Raw genomic sequence first — 6,245 nt, 5'->3', positions numbered from 1 at the left:
TTTTGATTGGCTTATTTTTGTATTGTTTTCTTTCAGTTTCCGATTGGTGGAGAACTTTCTGCTAAAGCTTTTGTTCCAGTCCGTCTGTGGCGTGTTAAAGGTACAACGTGTATTGTCAGTCGTGACGAGAGCTTTTTGCCTTGTATATTGATTATGTATTACACATACAGATATATATCCTGTGTCAGGCTAGAGATGTGGGAGGAAAACTGGCTGAGGGAACTAGCCTTTAATTAGTTTATTTCCTCCCTGTCAAACCGATAAACTTGTCTGGAACATCTGACAGAATAACCTTTAAAAAGTACTTCAGGCCGACCGTGGTGGCTCGCGCCTGTAATCGCAGCACTTTGGGAGGCTGGGGCGGGTGGATCACCTGAACTCAGGAATTCGAGACCAGCTTGGTCACTATGGCGAAACCCCGTCTCTACTAAAAAGACAAAAATTAGCTGGGCGTGGTGGCACGCGCCTTTAGTCCCAGCTACTGGGGAGGCTGAGGTGGAAGAATCGCTTGAAACTGGGAGGCGGGGGTTGCAGTGAGCCAAGATGGCGACACTGTACTCCAGCCTGGATGACAGAGCAAGACTGTCTCAAAAGAAAAAAAAAAAAACTTAAATATACTATTACTAGGTGACAAAATCTTTATCCTGCCCTGCAGATAGTATATCAGTGAATGAATGTTTTAAACATTACAGTTGGGCGCCGTGGCTGGGGCAGGAGGATGGCTTGAACTGGGAGGTGAACGTTGCAGTGAGCTAAGATGGCGCCACTGCACTCCAGCCTGGGTGACAGAGCAAGACTCTGTCTCAAAAGAAAAAAAAAAACTTAAATATACTATTACTTGGTGACAAAATCTTTATCCTACCCTGCAGATAGTATATCAGTGAATTAATGTTTTAAACACTATAGCTGGGCGCCGTGGCTGCGGCAGGGGGATGGCTTGAACTGGGAGGTGAAGGTTGCAGCGAGCTAAGAGGGCGCCACTGCACTCCAGCCTGGGCGACAGAGTGAAACTCTTGTCTCAAAAGAAAAAAAAAAAAATTAAATAGCCCGGCGCTGTGGCTTACGCCTGTAGTCCCAGCACTTTGGGAGGCTGAGGCGGGCGGATCATGAGGTCAAGAGATCGAGACCATCCTGGCCAACGTGGTGAAACCCCGTTTCTACTAAAAATACAAAAATGAGCTGGGCATAGTGGCACGTGTCTGCAGCTATTTGGGAGGCCGAGGCAGGAGAATCACTTGAGTTGGGGAGGCAGAGGTTGCAGTGAGCCGAGATCGCGCCACTGCACTCCAGCCTGGTGACAGAGTGAGACTCCATCTCAAAAAAAAAAAAAAGTAAATAAAAAATAAAAATATTAAATATACTATTACTTAGTGACAGCTGGGCGCAGCGGCTCCCTCCTGTAACCACAGCACCTTCGGAGGCTGAGGCGGGAAGATAGCTTGAGGGCAGGACTTTGAGTTTGAGACAAGCCTGGGCAACATAGCAAAACTTCCGTCTCTACCAAAAAATAAATGAAATAAAATAAAATTAGCAGTGTGTTGTGGTGCACGCCTGTAGTCCCAGTTACTGGGGAGGCTGAGGTGGGAATATCACTTAAGCCTGGGAGGGGGAGGCTGTAGTGAGCGGAGATCATGCCACTGCACTCCAGCCAGGACGACAGAGCAAGACTGTCTCAAAAGAAAAAAAAAATTAAATATAGTATTACTTGGTGACAGCTGGGCACGGTGGCTCACTCTTGTAATTCCAGTACTTTGAGAGGCTGAGTCGGGAGTATTACTTGACGGCAAGAGTCTGAGTTTGAGACCAGCCTGGGCAGCACAGCAAAACCTCTGCCTCCTGGGTGAAGAGATTCTCCTGCCTCAGCCTCCTGAGTAGCTGGGATTACAGGTGCCCGCCACTACGCCTGGCTAATTTTTGTATTTTTAGTAGAGATGGGGTTTCACCATGTTGGCCGGGCTGGTCTTAAACTCATGACCTCAAGTGATCCACCCGCCTTGGTCTCCCAACATGTTGGAATTACAGTCATGAGCCACTGAGCCTGGCCCAATACTATATTGTTAACTATAGGCGCTGTGTTGTACAGCAGATCTCTAAAATTTATTCATCTGTGTCATTTCTGATATTGCTAATTTGTGTCTTCTTTTTCTTTGTCAATCTTGCTAGAGGTTTGTTAGGTTTTTGATCTTTTCAGAGAACCAGACTTTGTTTCATTGATTTTTACTCTTGGTTTTTCTGTTTTTAATTTCATTGATTTCTGCTTTTGTTGTTATTATTTCCTACCTTATGCTGGCATTGGATTTACTTTTCTCTTCTTTTTCTAGTAGTGAGGTGGGTTCTTAGAGTATTGATTTTTGCCAAACAGAGATTTAAAAATTTTTAGCTACTAAAAAATTTCTCATCCTGTTTTGAAAGTTTTTCTTCCTTTTGCAAGATTATGGAAATATTCTTTTATAGCTTGTCTGGTATTTTCATGGTTTCATTTTTACATTCAAATCTTGGATCCATCAGTAATCTATTTTTATGTAAAAGTAAGGTAGATAATAACAGATCTTTTCTCTTAGGCTTTAATGCAGAGGTATAGGGAGGAGAAGAAAGGAGAGTTTATGAGAATGTTGTATACCTGGGAGGAGGGAAATATTGACAAATTGTAGAGTCGAAGGGCTGTCTTCTCTTTCCTCAGTATCATCTCAGAATGGTACCCAAAGAAAAGTTTAAGTCAACTGGAGGTATGCCAGCTAAGGGAAAAATACGTTTAAAAAATTTTGGAAAAATCACAACGTTTACTGAATAAGCTTTTTTGTTGTTGTTGATGTGAAAAGCTAGAAAAAAATAGAATGAAATTGCTTGTTTTGTGATTTTTGTGTTGCTGTTGTTTTGGTGGATAGACCTTTTCCTCTCATGACTAAAAACTTAGGGTGACTTGTGTTAATGCTACGTTTCCTTTATGTGCATCCCAGTGGGATACTTGTCTACAATGATGACCTTTACAAGAAGATACTCATTTACTTAGCGAACAGATATTTTTTCAGTTATCTATCAAGGAGGCAGATACGGGGTACTGGTCATGTTTGTTCTCTGGACTCAGACTGCTTGTGTTTAAATTCTGGCTGTAATATTTAAAACATTCATTCACTGATATACTATCTGCAGGGAATGATGAAGATTTTGTTTTGTTAGCTGTGACAAGAGCTTTTTGCCTTACATATTGATTATATATTATAAATATAGAAATATAAGGTATCAAGCTGGTGATGTGGGTGGAAAACTGACTGAGGGAATGTAGCCTTTAATCAGATTTTTCTCCTCCCTGTCAAACCAACGAACTTGTCTGGAACATCTGACAAAATAACCTTTTAAAAAGTACTTGAGGCCTGGCATGGTGGCTCACACCTGTAATCCTAGCTTTGGGATGCCAAGGCAGGTGGATTGTTTTGAGCTCAGGAATTCAAGACAAGCCTGGCCAACATGGCAATATCTCGTCTCTACTAAAAATACAAAAATTAGCCGGGCGTAGTGGCAGGCACCTGTAATCCCAGCTACTCTGGAGGCTGAAGCAGGAGAATCACTTGAAACCCAGAGGCGAAGGCTACAGTGAGCCTAGATTGCACCACTGCACTCCAGCCTGGGTGAAAGAGCAAGACTGTGTCTCAAAAGAAAAAACAAAACAAAACAAAACAAAACACAAAAACCTTAACTATAGTATTAGTTGGTGAAAAAATCTTTATCCTGCCCTGCGCATAGTATATCAGTGAATACATGTTTTAAACATTACAGCCGGGTGCGGTGGCTCACACTTGTAATCCTAGCACTTTGGGAGGCTGAGGCAGGAGGATTGCTTGAGGACAGGAGTTTGAGTTTGAGACCAGCCTGGGCAACATAGCAAAACCTCGGTCTCTACCAAACAAACAAACAAAAAAGTAGCTTGGTGTTGTGGCACGTGCCTGTAGTACCGGTTACTCAGGAGGCCGAGGTGGGAGGATCGCTTGAGCATGGGAGGTTGATGCTGCAGTGAGCTGTGGTCTCACCAACTGCCCTCCAGCCCCCTGTGCCTCTTGCTCTCAAGTCAGGATGATGAATCGGGGTAATGACTTCATGTGGCCACTAGGAGGTCGCAGCTGTTGGAAAACGTATTCCCATGCAGTAGAAGAACACCCTGTACAAAAGCCGTCTTGAGAAGGCATTCCTCCAATTAAAAGGGAAATTGGTGATTTCTCTTGACAGAAGCACTCCCCATCCTAAAAACTGCGTTTTTGTGTATGTCGTATTTATTGATACATTTCCTTAATATTTCCATCATGAAGATGTGTATAGGTTCAAGGAAGGCAGTAACTGTCTCTTTGTACAACCTAGCAGTGGCTCATGTGTTTACACACTCAGTAACTTTTGGTGATGTTGAGATGATTATGACAATAGTGATGGTGTTGATAATAAGAGTGGACTCAATCATATGTGTCTTCTGAAATTCTCAACAGTTTTACATTCACCTAGTGAGTTTATAATTCACATATCACATTCTGCCTTGTGGTGTATTTGTTTCATTGTGAGCTTTATCTTTCCAAAAACAGGACTTCTTGAAGAGAATTACTGTGTTTTACCCATTTGCACTTACCCTGCTAAGGGTAGCAGAGGTTCATATATATTAGTAAATGCCTCTTCAAATCCAAGTTCCCAGATGCTAGTCAAGGGCCAACCTTTGTAAGCAGGATTTTCAAATGACAATATTCTTAGGTCTGATATATTATCTCTGTTCCACACAGATTTTGATAGGGATTGTCTTGAATCTGTAGATCAATCTGGGCAGTATTGCCATCTTAATATTGAGTAAGCTGATCAATGAACATAGGACATCTTTCCATTTATTTAGGGGTCTTTCTCTTAATGATGTTTTGTAGTTCTCAGTGTACAAGACAATGTCTATGTTGGATTACATGGATTGATTTTTCAAACTAGCCTTGCATCCCTGGGATAAATCCCACTTGGTCATGGTATATGTTAAATAATACTTTTAATATGTTGCTTAAATTTGTTTGCTAATATCTTGCTAAGAATTTTGTTTCTATATTCACGAGGGATATTGGCCATGGAGTTTTCCTGTTTTGTATTATCTTTGGATGTTTTTGGCAACACTGTAAAAGTGTTCTCATATAAGAAGTTGAGAATTGTTCTGTTTTCTATTTTATGGAAGAGACATATGTAGAATTGCTATTAATTGTTCTTTAAATATTTTGTTTAATTCGCCAGTGAAATCATCTGGGCCTGGATATTTTTCTTTTGGGAAATTTTAAAATTAATAATTGAATTTATTTAAAACTGGGGCTATTCAAATGATGTATTTCCTACTGGGTGTGTTGTGGCAGTGTGCTTTTGAAGGAATTCATCCATTTGTTTTAAGTTGTCAAATTGATGTGTGTAGTGTTGTTTAAAGTATTCCTTTATCCTTTTTATGTCAGTAGGGTCTGTAGCAGAATCCCCTGTTTTATTTCTTTTAAAAAAACTTTTATTGAGGTATTATTAATATATTAATACAAAGAACTGCATATATTTAATGTGTACAATTTCACGAGCTTGTTCATATGTAAACACTCATGATTCCATTACCATAATCAAGGTAGTAGACATATCCAACATCAGCCAAAGTTTCTTTGTGTTCCTTTGTTGTTGTTGTTGTTGGGTGTTTTCTTGGTAAAAACACTTAACATGATATCTACCCTCTTAACAAATTTTGAAGCGCCCAATACTGTTAACTATAGGCACTCTGCTGTATAGCAGATCTGTAAAATTTATTAATCTATGTCATTTCTGATATTGCTAATTTGTGTCTTCTTTTTCTTTGTCAATCTTGGTAGAGGTTTGCCAGGTTTTTAATCTTTTCAAAGAACCAGACTTTGCCTCATTGATTTTTACTATTGGTTTTTCTGTTTTTAATTTCATTGATTTCTGCTTTTATCATTATTTTTTCCTAAGTTTTGCTTGCATTGGATTTATTTTTCTCTTATTTTTCTAGTATTGAGGTGGGTGCCTAGAGTATTGACTTTTAAACTTTTCCTCTTTTCTAATATTAAATAGTGTTATAAATTTTCCTTTCAGATTTAGCTGTGGCCCATATATATATGTATATATTTTAGCTGTGACCCCTGTATATATGTATATATGGGTATCATCTATTCTATATATATCATCGGTTTCTCTCCCTATGTATATGTACAATATATATTGTATTACATATAGTATATAGTATATAATTT

General features: G+C 39.6%; 1 protein-coding gene across 1 annotated transcript in view; it reads left to right on the top strand.

The window, feature by feature from the left end:
• Nucleotides 1-6,245, top strand: part of CCNB3 (cyclin B3) — an 85,519-nt gene continuing 79,274 nt past the window's right edge. The window contains exon 1 of the mRNA XM_011946738.1: nucleotides 1-100. The gene's annotated coding sequence lies outside the window, so the exon portion shown is untranslated. The remainder of the gene's footprint in view (nucleotides 101-6,245) is intronic.

This window comes from Colobus angolensis, unplaced genomic scaffold (genome assembly GCF_000951035.1).
Source record: "Colobus angolensis palliatus isolate OR3802 unplaced genomic scaffold, Cang.pa_1.0 Scaffold252, whole genome shotgun sequence".
Taxonomy (NCBI): Eukaryota; Metazoa; Chordata; class Mammalia; order Primates; family Cercopithecidae; genus Colobus; species Colobus angolensis.
Note: the sequence above shows the minus strand (reverse complement) of the source record. Positions and strands in the feature narration are given on the sequence as shown.